A 15,283-nucleotide genomic window follows, 5' to 3' on the forward strand; every position below is an offset into this window, starting at 1 on the left:
TTTGGAAAAATTTAGTTGTTTTGATTTCAGCTTTAAACAAATATTATTTTAAGAGTTTCTTTGTTTCAAGTTAAAATCACTTCTAAAATAAAAAGACATACATAATTCAAGATATTCATTAAGCTATAAGAAGTAAATGTCTTTGTGAAAGGTAGTGGGTTCAAATCCTACTTTTGATATTTAGAAAAATAATTTGTTGTAAAATATATTATTTTCAAGAGTTTGTTTGTTTCAACTTAAAAGTGCTTCTAAAATAAAAAGACATACATGATTTAAAATATTCATTATTCTATCTCATATATATTTTTCCAAGTTATATAAGAAGTGAATCTCACTTATAAAAGAGATTGCTTGTATCAAAGTTAACTAACTTTTTCAAATTATAATATATTGTTAGGATGGCCGAGTAATCTAAGGCGCCAGATTCAAGTTATGATCTTCATGAGAGAACGTGGATTCAAATCCCATTTTTGACATTTTCGTAAAATTAGCAAGTTGGGATACCATGACACCATATCTCAACGGTCCCTTCAACATGCAAGAGATGCAATCAACACTTAGAAACAATCAGCCACTGTATTTTCTTGTGCGAGAAATTAAAGACGACAACAACTCCGATCCTTGGCTCATCTAAAAGAGGAGAAATAGACTACTTTTGAGGGAGAATCATTGTAGCCTCCTCTGCATTAAAGCTATGCACTGAAGTCCAACACTCGCACAATCCCTAGATTTGGAAATGTTAGTTATGTTACTTTCTTTTTCTTCTTTGAATTTATTTACTTATGGTACTACTTTTTTAGAGTGTTGAGAGAACACCAACTTTTTTTCTTTGTCACATATATGGACACTTATAATTTTCTTTTAATTGATGAATGAAATTATTTATCTTAAAAAAAAAAGTAAATCTCACTTACAGGAAAGATTGCTTGTTATTAAAGTTAACTAACCTTTTTAAATTATAATATGTTGTCAGGATGACTGAGTGGTCTAAGGCAAAATTATTTTTTTTATTTTAGTTTTAAACAAGTATCATTTTCAAGAATTTGTTTATTTTAAATTAAAATCACTTATAAAATAAAAAAATATACACAATTCAAAATATTTATTGTTCTATCTTATATACATTTTTCCAAGCTTTAGAAACAACTCTCACTTATACAAGAGATTTCTTATTATTCAAGTTAATTAACTTTTTTAAATTATAAGAGCTCTAACTAACTAGTATTGTCAACTTATCTAACTAATCATAACTAACATAAATATGCTGATAAATACAGTCAGTGTTAATACGAGATTGCTTATCTTTTGAGGTCCAAGTGAGGTATTCTTTTCCTATTTTCGAAAGTGCAATGGGAATGCTCTAAGGGTAGTATGTCTATGCCACTATATGATTTTGTTTATTTGTCTCAGGTTTTTCTTTTATTTGTGGAGATTTATAATTCCCATAAAATGATTTATGGAATTTTTAAAAATCCTAAAATTTAAGATGCCACGAAATCTTTTGTGTGAGTTTTTAAAAACCTCCACAATCTATTCAGTACAATCTATTTAATGAGGAGGGGAGGAGGGACTTTTGTGTGTGTTTAGTGGAAGTTTTATATTGGACTTTTGCGGCAATTTAAAATCCCCACAAATTAACTTTTTATTTAACAAAATTAACTATTTTGTGAGATTTTCAAACCTCCACAAATTCTATGATTATTTATTTATTTTTACTTTCAAATCATTCATTAACCTCATCTCATTTATATACTCTCAAAGTAAAAATTTATTTTTTAATATCAAAATTTAAAAACTAAATCTTTTATAACACAATTCCTCAATATAAGACATAACTCTATACATAAAAAAATATTCGATATCAATAGTTCCAAACATAATTACATATGATATTATTATACATAATTATTATTGTTTTTCTTTAAAAAGTAAAATAAAATAACTTCAATATTTCAGCAACTTCTACCCTAACAATGATATCAAAATTTTCAAAATGTACTAACAATCTTTGGCACGATAACATATTTCATCATCAATGACTTGCATTGTCTCCATCAATATGCAAAATATAGTAAAATTATTTTCGGTTATTATCCCTTTTGAAAAGAGAAACATGGATAAAATATGAATGCTTTTGCATAGCTCAGGAATAGTAGAGTAACATTTCTACACAAAAGAATAATCATTGTCAAACTCAAAGCATTCATCCTAATAATGATGAATTTTATAGTACTATTATCAAAAGTACACATATCAATAACATTTAAGACGAGAAAGAAAGGCAGAAAAATATGTACTTATCAACATTAATTCCATTGCGACCATTTGCCACAATATCATATAAGAACTGGTTCCCTTTGCCTAAGAAATTCAAAAAGGAAAATTTAAGAGTAGTAAGATGGTAGAGAGCAAATAAATTACATCTAAAAGAGAGATAATTAAAATTAGGTAGACCTATATTTTGTGTAGAACTGTCACAGCTTGAAGTGATCATTTTCTGCCACAATTTAAAACCGCATCAAAGCTCCTTATCTATAAACTGGAATTTAACTATAGATGTGTTATATGTACAAAAAGAAAAACATAAGAACCTCAACAAGTAAAATAGTTCAAGGAGCCAAAACATATTAAATTACAAAGTAGCAGAAATGTAGTTACATTAATATGGTCTCAAAAATAGAGTATCATTGCACTCCAAGAATTTCTTAATTGTGCAATATGTCAAGAGGAACTTGCCTTTCTCACCGATCACAGAATGCTGCTTCGAAAAACCATGAAACAAAAGTATGAGTGTATTCATTTGATAGCACACACTAAAGTCTAACCTTCACTTTCTTGAGGAGTTCAGGATCAATATCAATATTATGTTCATCAACCATGTAATCTATTATCTTCGCTGACATTTTTTCATGGGACATAAAAGTAATGTTAATTCAAAAGGATGAATTCTCAATCAACACATAGTTGCAGGTTCTAGAAAATCAATTTAACTCCTTAAATAGAAATAAATAAATCCAGAAAATATGTATAAGTTACTAAGTCATAATGACAGAATCCATTATCTCTCTTCAGTTTAATGGATAATGTGAAGCAAGTCTCACAAACATTGTTATGTTTCTTTGTTCTCGTTATAGACAATATAATTTTTAGGAATGTTGTTGGAAGAAGCAGGAAACATGTGCTATTAATTATGTGAAGAAACTTCAATGTACAGAGAGAAGTAAAAAAACCTAAGTTAACAAGAACATCATAGAATTACCATTTGTCACCATTAATTATATATATATCACAATGTTCAATACCAAGCTCTGGGCCTATAGGAAGAATCTTGTAGTATGATTGAGACTTTTATACAAGATGAAGAAGGTATAAAAAATGCTTAAATTTATAATAATTTATCAAGCACTAGCTAGTTTAAGCATAGTAAATAGTCATGTCACTAAAGGATTGAACATCACAAAGTTGAGATCCAACCAAAATAGGTTCAAGTTTGTAATCTACCTTCGGTGCTCCATCACTTTAGTTATTTTTGTTAAAGGTATCTATTTTAAGGCCAATGGTTAGATACCTTTTGGTTCAATAAGTTAAGTAATATTAGAAATAAATTTTTTCGATTTTTTTTAATTGTTTGTTAAAATGTAATATTTTATCATTTAACATTTTTTTATATATATTTTTGGTTCTACTTAAAATCACTTCTAAAATAAAAAGATGTACACAATTCGAAACTTTCATTGTTTTCTCTCATATACACTTTTTCAAGCTATAAAAAGTAAAGCTAAGTTATATACAAGAGATGACTTGTTATCCAAGCTAAGTAATTAACTTTTGCAAACTATAAAAACTCTAACTAACTATATTTTGAGCTCATCTAATTAATTAATAAGACATTGTCCGTCTTTTTATGTCTGAGTGATGAGGTATTCCTTCCTTATTCTCAAAAGTGTGGTAGAAATGCCTAAGTATATAGTATGTCTACTGTTGAGACTTTTATATAAGATGAAAATTCTGGAGGTATAAAAAATGCTCAAATTTATAATAATTTATCAAGCTCTAGTTTAAGCATGGTGATAGTCATGTCACTAATTTATATCACAGCCAATTAGGATGTATTTGTTTATAGGTATGAGACACATAAATAAAATTATTTTTTATTTTTTATTATTGTTCTTAATTTTTTATAATTATATTTTTTATTGTTATATTTTTTGTCAAATTTTTTGAATAAAAAAAATGAAAATAAATTAGTCAGGTATACATTTTCTTTCTCATGGTTCGTCAATCTTATATGTTCAGGTATACCTAATATATGCTTTTAATCATTTTAGAGTTCCTCTATCTGTTTCTAATGTTCTTCCCTATACTTGTAATGTTGGTCCTAGCTAGTTCTTTTGCTCCAAAATGGAATGAATCTACACTTAGTCTTAAGACTTAGTCCTCCAAAATTTATGCTACAACATTTAACAATTAGAATGAATAAAAATAATCTTGTTGAACTAAATATCATAAGCAAAAGTATTGAAACACAAATCACTTCTGGATATAATCAGAGTGCTCAAATCTTCTTCCATTCATATTTGGAAGGTTTATTTAGTTTTCAACTCTAACAAACCTGTAATAAATAAAAAGTTAGATCTCATATATATAACTATTACAACACATTCATGGTAGTAACACAGCATTTCAAAGCTCAAACTCGAATTATATAAACCAGTATATATTAGTAGGTATTTTAATAATAATAATAATAATAATAATAATAATAATAATATTTGGATACAAACAAGATATTTTAATGAAATTGGAATTTGTTTTGCATAAAATAAACCATGTGAATCTATTAATAAGATATGGAATATATTCGGCTAAATTAGCATCCAGGCACACGCGAATCTCCCATAATAACACATCATTCTGATCTTAAAAGTACACAAATTTGGACTCAACAACATGATGAGTCTTAGTCTTTTTTATTGGATTGATAATACAACTATAAATTTTAGTTCTATAAGAGATTATTTCAACATTCGTTTTTCCTCGTTTTACACTTGACCAATAATGGTTTAATCCATCTATCTTTCACTTTTTCAAGTTAAAATTACTTTTAAAATAAAAAATATACACAATTAAAAATATTTATTAATCTATTTCATATATACTTTTTCAAGCTATAAGAAATAAATCTGAGTTATATATAAGAGATGGCTTGTTATATTATCCAAGCCAGCTAACTTTTAATTTGCAAACTATAAAAACTCTAACTAACTATTTTGAGCTCATCTAATTAATTATAACTAAATAAATATGCAGGATTAATTAACATAAATAACTATGTTAAATAGTTTAGACATGTTAATCCAAGTATAATAATATCTGGTGTAATAAAATAAAAAAAATAACAAATAAAAAAAATTAATAAGATAATCTTTTAAAAGATTTATTTCATATATTTTTAGGGTCTACTTGTAAGTAGAATAGTTTGCTTAAATTTAATTTCTCTTATATAATTGTACGTCTTTAATGTCATATAATTAAGTGAATACTTTGGTCTATATGAGAAATTCTCCCTATACAAACATTTTTTTATACAAGTCTTTACAAGTTATTATATTAACGCGCTTGAATGTTACTGTACGTTCTTCTTCCTCTTCCTCTTCTTCTTCTTTTCTTTCGTTTCTTTCTTTCTCTTTCTCCTTCTTCAACCGTTACTGCACAATTTCACTGCACCGTCTTCTTCTTCTTCTTGCTACACATTCTTCTTCCTCTTCCTCCTCTTCTTTTTCTTCTTTTCTTTCGTTTTTTGCCTTCTCTCTCTCCTTCTTCATTTACGTGCTTTTCTCTTTGTTTTTTTCGTTATTCTTGATTTCTATTATTTTTTGATATCAAGCTCTGAAATCGTTTTTGAAGAAGAAGAAGCAGCAGAAGATGAGGAGGAGAAAGAGAAAGAGTTCTAAATTATGCATAAGGTGTCCTTTGGGTGTATTTCTGTAATCGTTTAGGTGTATTTCTGTAATCGTTTTGGTGTATTTCTGAAGTTCTATTATTTTCAAAACGATTTCAAAACTTGATTTTAGAAACCATGAAAATCGAAAAAAAAGAAGAAAGAATACCAGTAATAAACGCAAGTAAAACAACTAATGAAAAGGCAAAGAGAATAACAAAGAAATATCGTTTGGGTGTATTTCTGTAATCGTTTGGGTGTATTTCTGTAATCGTTTGGATGTATTTCTGAAGTTCCATTATTTTCAAAACAATTTCAAAGATTGATTTCAGAAACCATGAAAACAAAAAAAAGAAGCAAGAATACCAGTAATAAACGCAAGTAAAACAACTAATGAAAAGGCAAAGAGAATAACGAAGAAATATCGTTTGGGTGTATTTCTATAATCGTTTGGGTGTATTTCTGTAATCGTTTGGGTGTATTTCTGAAGTTCCATTATCTTCAAAACGATTTCAAAGCTTGATTTCAGAAACCATGAAAATCGAAAAAAAAGGAAGCAAGAATACCAGTAATAAACGCAAGTAAAACAATTAATGAAAAGGCAAAGAGAATAACGAAGAAATACATGGAGGAAGAGGAAGAGGAAGAAGAGGAAGAAGAAGAAGAGGAAGAGGAAAAGGAAGAGGAGTCGTTCATAATCCACGGTGAGTGAAGAAGAAGAAGAAGAGGAGGAAGAAGAAGAGGAGTCGTTCATAATCCACGGTGAGTGTAGTGCTTTGGAAACTGAATAACGCATTAAAAGACTCTAATGTATAGTAACTTGTAAAACTTGTAAGTCAAAAAGACTTGTATGTGTAGCAAGCCTCAAATAATTCGTCGTCACATAAAACATTTATCTAACATAATATGAAAACTAAAAAAGTCACAAATATTGAAAGATATTTATAATAACTTAGTTACTTGCCGTTAACGACGGCCTTGATAGTTGATATTTCATATTTCCATGGATCACATCTCAAATCACATTTCTTGACCCCTGCAGGATTATTTGAATTGCGCGTTTTGGAATAACTTCATCGGAATCGGTAGGTAGCATAAATAATTGCTCCAATCATCAATACTATTATTAATAGAGTTTTTATAGTAGGGTTTTTAGTAACATCGGTTCGATTCGGTTCGTTTGTTTTTAAAATCGAAAACCAAATTAAACTGCAAAAAACTGTAAAATTTAATTTTTTTTCGATTTTTTCAATTTTTGATTTGTTCGATTATTAATTTTTTTATTTAGTTGATTGATTTTGTTCGAATTGGTTCGGTTTTAAACACTCTTAACTATTAAAACATGTTTTACATTATTTTTAGTTCTTTGTTTTTAAGGACATATCTATTTTATGCCTTAAAAACATATGTTAAAATTATAAATTGAAAATTTTTTATTAAAAATACAAAAATTTAATTTTTAATAAATTTATTTTATATTTATTAAATAATTTTTTTATTTTTTATTAATAATAAATTTGTCATGTATATATCATTAAAACACATATTAGTTAAATTTTTTTAAAGATTTAGTTTATTAACTTTATTTTTCACTTTTTAGGACTGCATTTAGGTTAAACCAGGCCAGATTTTATAATTGAGATATTTGAATTTCGTGTCTCTTCTTTTTATTAAGAGTTGTAAATTACCAAAATAAAGAAAACGAAAATATTATTATTATTGTATCGCAAAGAGTTGTTTTGGAATACTTTATATTTGATAAAGAATAATTGCCTCTTGAATATGATGAATTTGGAGTAGTAACGGTCATTAACTTCTTAGATATATATGATTTAATTTTGAGAACTTATACAACGAACATATTCAGATATATTGCACATTAAACAATACTAAATATAAAATATTGGTTACTAATAACATGGTTGGTCTAATTTATATGTTTTTTGTGCATGCAAAAAAATTAGTTTTAATTAATTCTTGACAATTAGCTTACACACACACACCAAACTTTACACAATATTTAGTATTTGAAAATTATTTTTTTAAAAAATAAATTATTAAAAAATTCATTTAACATGAAAACCTAAAAAAAAAACTGAATTTAAGGATCATAACAATTGTATATAAATCAATTGAAAGTTGAAACTCAGCATATGACATGAAAGAAAAAAATAGTAACCGATAACATTAAAATACTAAAATTAAAATGAGTGATGGGAATACCGTCCTATTCCAATCAAAGTGCTTAAATTTTTTTCCATTTTTGTTGGGGGATTAGTTTAAATATCAATTGAAAAAGCTTATAAAAGCTATATTTTGTATTCGAACACAACTATTGAGGAAGAGAGATCTTATTCTCTCTTAATACTAATTGTATAATAATTCAAGCTTGAATCTCATAAAGCATAAAAAACCAAGTATAATATCTAGTGGAGTTTTTAGAAAACTCAAAGCTAAAATAAACTTTTTAAGTATTGATTTCTTAAATTATTAGGGATTTCTTCTGAGCATCAAGATTTGCCTAAGTTTCTTCAATTTTAGACATTTTGTGTTGTGCATAATATTATTATACAATTTTATTCTTAATAAATTTTTATTCTCTAAATATTTTTAAAAAATTACTCTTGTTAAATAGATTAGTTTCTTTTTGCTTTAAATCAAATTCTTAATATATGTATTGGGCAAAATTATTTTGTAATAAATTTTATTATGAGAGAATTAAATTAAAAAAATATTATTATAAGATAAACTACTTATCCTTAAAATACTAGAACTACCAGTAAGTTTAACAAAAATAGCTATTAAAGACTTTTAGAGAATAAAGATTTATTAGAGAGTAAAACAAAATGTTAAAATTTTAAATTTTTTTTTATAAATAATTCGGATTTTACTCTAAATTAATTCTTCATATACAGATTTTTTTTTTAAATATAGATATGATTCATCCAAATCCAAATAAAAGAGAAATAAAGTGAGAAAACATAAGAAGAGAAGAAACCACATTCAACTTAAAATTTTAAGGTGTTAAGTTAATGAGTCTCTCATCTTATAAACTCCTCACTCTTCCTTGTTTTCCTTAATTTGATATGAGACTAACTTCATGCACTCCTCACACTTGCAACATTAACAATCTCTCCCTCAAATGTGAGGTTCTACCTCAAGCATCAACTCCTCCTCTTTCTAGCTCCTCCACCACGAGTATTCGTCCATCACACCATCGCAAAATACCGTAAAACACGCCGTCCGGACCACCTTTGTCGGGAAGACTTTCGATACTTCACCTTGAATACCTTTTAAAACCATAACTATCGGCTCTGATACCATTTGTTGGGCCAACCGTGGAGAGCTCTCGATCACCGGAGAAATTTCAGAAATGAATCAAGTGAGAGAATATACAAGTTTTGAGTTGGATATACTGTTTTCACATCTTATGTTCTTTCACTTGATTCCTCTCTAAAATCTCTCTGATGGTCGAGAGCTCTTCACAGTTGTCCCAACAATAAGCAACTTTAAAGTCATATATACCAAGTTGAAATATGAAATTCCTCAACAAAACGAGAAGCACTGAAGCATAAGAAGAGACTATATGAGAAGAAGGCGACACATTACAAAACTAAAAAAACAATATAATAGAAAAGGCAAAAATACTAACTTAAGAAATAAAAACAGAAAACCTACTTGAACATATATTCTAAATTTATTGATCTCTTGAAAATTGTAAAGAAAAGACTAAAGTACTAGCCATGCTTGATACGGCAATTTGCATAGCATCTTGAGAAGGAGAGAGAATGCTCAACATAGCGTCTCTTGCAATCTTCGATACATCTTGAAAGCTTAGGCGAAGATGCAATAATATAATAAGATGGAGTCGAAGGTTGTGGAGGAATAATAATATCTTGATCAAGTTCATCCACAACAATAGAATAGATAATAGCCAATCCAAGTATCAATATGCCAAGTGAACATATTAAACATTTACTAGCCATGCCTCTCTCTCTCTCTCCCCCTTTTATCTATGGACTAGCTTTTATACATGTTTAGTTCACGTCCCCTCCATATATACACTAAGAGCTACTAGTTATCAATGTAATCAATTAACAAAACTTCCAAGGAAAGTGTTAATTAGAATCGTTTATTATTTTGGATAAATTTGATTGTTTGAATTGGACGAATGTTGAAATAGTTTCATTATTCTTCAAACATGTTTAGATATGTTTAGATATATTTAAATATTAGTATGGGTTAAAGATATTTAATTTTATTTTTAACATATATTTTTGAAATAAATTTAAAAATAATATATATTATTAATTAAAAATATTAAAATAATTAAAAAATTAATATATATTTTAATATAATAAAATATTAAAATATCATTATAATTTATGTAAAAAAATACTTTATATTTTATATGTATATTATATCCCATATCTTGTAAAAAATTAAAATTTGTGTGTCTGCATATCTCATCAGATTATATCATATTTCATACATTATAGTGTCCAACAAAAAATTCCTTAAATATTGATTTGGGTATTAGTCATAAATTAATTAGCAATAATTTCCTATATGACTAAGACTTGACAAGTAATTTTGTTCAATCTAAAGCATGAATTCATGTGACTAACAATCTTGCTTCCCAAATTAAGACTAGTTTAACAATTTTATTGAATCAAAGGTTAGGCCCCATGCAAGAAATAATCTTACACCACCAACTAATCGTGGCCTAATGAACTTGTTCAATGTATAAATGATGCAGGAGTATCTATTAGGTTATTAAAAATATTAATTAAAATAGTCTAATTTAGTATATATTATTATATTGTGTTATGAGTTAGTTCCACATCGCCTGAGTCATGAAGGCTCTCCTTCCCCTACTAGTATAAATATGTATATGTACCTCCTTTATTCATCAGAGTTGAATTGATTGAGTTATATATTGAAATAAGCTATGTGCTTATTTTTCTCTAAGCTCTTTGAGAGTAAGAGGTGCATCATTGGTTTAGCCAACCAAGGTGGGTTCTTGGCTACTTTCACCATAGTGGGGTTGTTAACCTCGCCAAGATTGGTGGCCCTTTCACCATAGTGGAGTTGTTAACCTCGCCAACATTGGTGGCCCAAGCGACATCCCGGCGTCAGTTTGGTATCAGAGCAAGGTCGGTCCTCGTGGCCTTCACCTTACTTTAGTAAAATTTTATTTGGTTCGTGGGTACGGTCTTTAGTTCGGTTCGCTCGCTGTTGATACGAGTTGTCATCAGTACGGATTGTCTGCTGTGAAGTTCTGGGTAATATCGTTCTTTTCTATTCTTTTGGTGGCATTTCTGTTGGTGATTATCTTCGTTCATTTCCATCATTATCATCATTGTGATTCTCATTATCATCACAACATCAACATCTAAGCATCAGTCTCATTGTATAGTAGTAAAAGATGGTTCCGAAGCGTAGAACTACTCAAGAGATTGAAATGGAGGAGTTACGCTGTCAAGTTAAGGAGTTGCAAGAGCAAATTGCAAAACATGAAGCTGCTCAAAATAATTATGACAGGCAGAGTGATGACAGTTCTTCTAGTGAAGAAGATAATACAAATCTATTTCATTATTCTTCTTCGTCTGAAGATTTGTCCACACGAAGAGCACGACACAACATGACTCACAAAGTTAAAGACTTAGGAATCAAAATTGATGTTCCTGAGTTTGAAGGGAGACTCCAACCAGATGTGATTTCATCGACTGACTTTGCACAGTGGAAAGAGTGTTCGAGTTAAAAGACATTCCAGATGACAAGCGCGTGAAGCTTGTAGCAATCAAGTTGAAGAAGCATGCATCAGTTTGGTGGGAGAATCTCAAGCGTCAGCGAGAAAGAGAAGGAAGAAGAAAGATCAAGACATGGGATAAAATACGTCGTGAGCTCAATCGCAAGTTCCTTCCTGAACATTACAGGCAAGACACCTTCATCAAATTTCATAATTTAAGGTAAAAGTCGTTATCTGTGGAAGAATATACAATGGACTTCGAAGAGTTGCTTATGAAGTGTGACATTCAAGAGCCTGAAGAACAAACAATTTCTCGTTATTTTGGAGGACTGAACACAGAAATTTCTGATGTCGTTCAGCTACAACCATATTGGACCTTGGATGATGTCATTAGGCTGTTATTAAAGATTGAAAAGAAAGAACACAAAGGAATAACATTCAATCGCCGAAGAACAAAGAAGTCATCCTTGATGTTCAACAAGAAGTGAAGACAGGATTTTTTAAAGGCAACAAGGAGCGTGGATCATCAGGTAGGAAATGCTTCAAATGTCAAGGTTTTGGACATGTTGCTGCTGATTGTCTAAACTGAAGGGTTATCACTCTTGTCGAGGAAAAGGTTAATGAAGAACCAATTTAGGAGCAAGAGGAAGAAGGTGGGGTTGACTATGCTATCGAAGAAGTTCCACCCGATTATGGAAAAGCTTTAGTAGTTTGTCGAAACTTAAATACTGCGAGAGTAATAGAAGAAGAGAGTTGGCGACGCCACAACATCTTTCACACAAGATGCACTGTTGAAGAGAAGGTTTGCAAGGTCATCATAGATAGCGGAAGTTGTAAAAATATTGTTTCAAATTATATGGTAGAGAAATTGAAGCTTCCAACCGAGTTACATCCTCATCCTTACAAGTTGCATTGGTTAAAAAAGGAGAATGAAGTTAAAGTAACAAGGCGATGTTGTGTCCAATTTTCAATGGGAAGCAAATACAAGGATAAAGTATGGTGTGACGTTATTCCGATGGACGCGTGTCATTTACTGTTAGGACGTCCTTGGCAATATGATCGTCGAGCTATTCATGATGGTTTTAAAAATACATACTCCTTTATCAAAGATGGCAAGAAGATCGTATTAACTCCGTTACAACATGTAGATGGTCAAAAGAATCAAGTTGAGCTATGCCTTTTCACATCTTTCAAATGCACTCCCTAATGGAATCTTTCGCCAATACAAGATCAGCCTTTTTCAACTCAGGGAGAATGATGCACGAGCCCTTTCCAACCCAGAAAGAATGATGCAGGAGCATCTATTAGGTTATTAGAAATATTAATTAAAGTAGTCTAGTTTAGCATATACTATTATATTGTGTTATGAGTTAGTCCCACATCGTCCGAGTCATGAAGGCTTCCCATTCCCTACTAGTATAAATATGCGTATGTATCCATTTTATTCATCAGAGTTGAATTGATTGAGTTATATATTGAAATAAGCTGTGTGCTTATTTTTCTCTAGGCTTTTTGAGAATAAGAAGTACATTCTTGGCTTAGCTAACCAAGATAAGTTCTTGGCTATTTTTACCATAGTGGGGTTGTTAACTTCGCCAAAATTGATGGCCCAAGCGACGTCCCAGCGTCAATAAAGGTCACGATGAACTCATATATACGATGAACAATGTTGCACTGCCAGTTAGGAATCAATTTAAATTCTTGATTCAATTCACATATTAACCCATAATGAACAAAACTCAAAGAAGTTCGCACAAAGTTAGATAAACTCGCATGTTTACTAGTTTAACAATTTGAATCTCTTAAGTATTAAAATACGTAATTTCATAAGAAATACTTCTAATTAAGCTTTTAGAATTAAATGTATAATATTTAGACCTAATATATTTAATTTGTACATAGTATCGTATAATTATGACTTATTCAATTTTTTTATTTTTTTAATATGTATTTTCGTATTTGATGTCTTTTAGTTGTTTAATTAGAATATTACTAATGAGTTAGTGGACATAATTTCATCTTATCATCAATTTATTTTGTTATAATTAATTATATATGTTTTTAGAAAAAAATATAGTTAAACAACTCCTAATTAGTCAATTATAAAATAATACTTATTAATTTTATATGTAAAAAAAATAAAATTTAAATAATTACTAATTAATAATAATTTAAAAAATCAGAATTACTAATTAATGACAAGTTAACTAATAGTTGGTTAATTGAGTGTTGGTTACCTAGAGAAGTTCTTACTTTAATCGTTTTTTAAAAGAAAAAATATAGGTAACTGATAACATTGGTAAATAATGTGAATAATAGATATACCGAATGTTTATTTCACTAGGTGTGCGGATGGTTATTTTAATATTAAGATTTAGATAAGTAATTTAAAAATGTAGTGTGTTTTTATTTTATTAGTGGTTATTCATGTTATTTAAAAAAGTCATTAATTAACTAGCATAACTCTTTCTAAAAAACAAACTCTTACGAGTTTACGAATCGAATATACCGAATTTATAAGGCCTTAATGTATTTATGTATATTTGTGAACTTGACCGCCTTAATTACACTGTCAACTATAACAAACACGAATAAAAACTTACAAAAAATTCAGATAGATTTATAATAACTTAGTTACTTACCGTTAATAAGGTAGGTAATTAACAACGACGGCCTTGATAATACTTGCATTGATCACATTTTTCGAATGCCATTTTGGAATAATTTCATGGGAATCAGCAGAGGTAACAAAAATAATTGCTCCAATCATCAATACTAGTAAGCTAGTGCATGTTTCACATTTTTTTACGTCATTTTTGTAAGGTTTTATTTAAACTATTTTTCACTTTTTACGGCTGCATATGCATATAACTAGGATAGACCATGCATGCCAGGTTTTATAACTGAGATATTTGAATTCCTGCGTAATTAGTTTGTGTCTCTTCCTTTTATTAAGAGTTGTAAATTACCAAAGTAAAGAAAACAAGAATATTCTCATTGTAGCACAGAGTTGTTTTGGAATATTTTATATTTTATAAAGCTTGATTGCCTCTTGAATACGATGAATTTGGAGTAGTAATAATAATGGTCATTCACTTCTTTATTATATTATATATAATAATTATAATTAATTTTGAGAACTTATACAATATATTGAAATATTGCACATACATTAGAAATACTAAATAAAAAATATAAATATTGGTTTAAGAAAAAAATTTGATATTAACATCGATTTGAAAATGCAGGTGTAATGGTAATAACTAGCAAGAATAAATAAAAAGAAAGAAAGATATTTTGATCATATATAAAGTGGAACGTATGTATCTTTATTCTTCACGGATGAAAGAACCAGAATCTTATTAGCTTTCAAATAATATGAAAAATTTCTTTCAATAGTTTTAATGGAATTTAAAAAAAATTATAGCACATAAAAATTCAGTCACTAAATTAATTATTATATATTTATATATAAATATATATATTATTTAATATATATTTTATATTTTAATATATATTTTATATGAGTGATTAAGTTTTTAAAACACAAAAATTATATATAATATTTAGTATTGAAAATTATTTTTTAA

The 15,283-nt window shown here is 28.5% G+C and overlaps 1 long non-coding RNA gene across 1 annotated transcript; it reads right to left on the reverse strand.

The window, feature by feature from the left end:
• Nucleotides 1-9,506: 9,506 nt before the first annotated feature.
• On the reverse strand, nt 9,507-14,602 carry LOC112791469 (uncharacterized). The gene is made up of 2 exons (XR_003197225.3): nt 14,336-14,602; nt 9,507-9,774 (listed from the first exon to the last, which is right to left on the reverse strand). It is a non-coding gene; the product is annotated as an uncharacterized lncRNA (long non-coding RNA).
• Between the last annotated feature and the right edge of the window lie 681 nt (nt 14,603-15,283).

This window comes from Arachis hypogaea, chromosome 1 (genome assembly GCF_003086295.3).
Source record: "Arachis hypogaea cultivar Tifrunner chromosome 1, arahy.Tifrunner.gnm2.J5K5, whole genome shotgun sequence".
In the NCBI taxonomy this organism is placed as follows: Eukaryota; Viridiplantae; Streptophyta; class Magnoliopsida; order Fabales; family Fabaceae; genus Arachis; species Arachis hypogaea.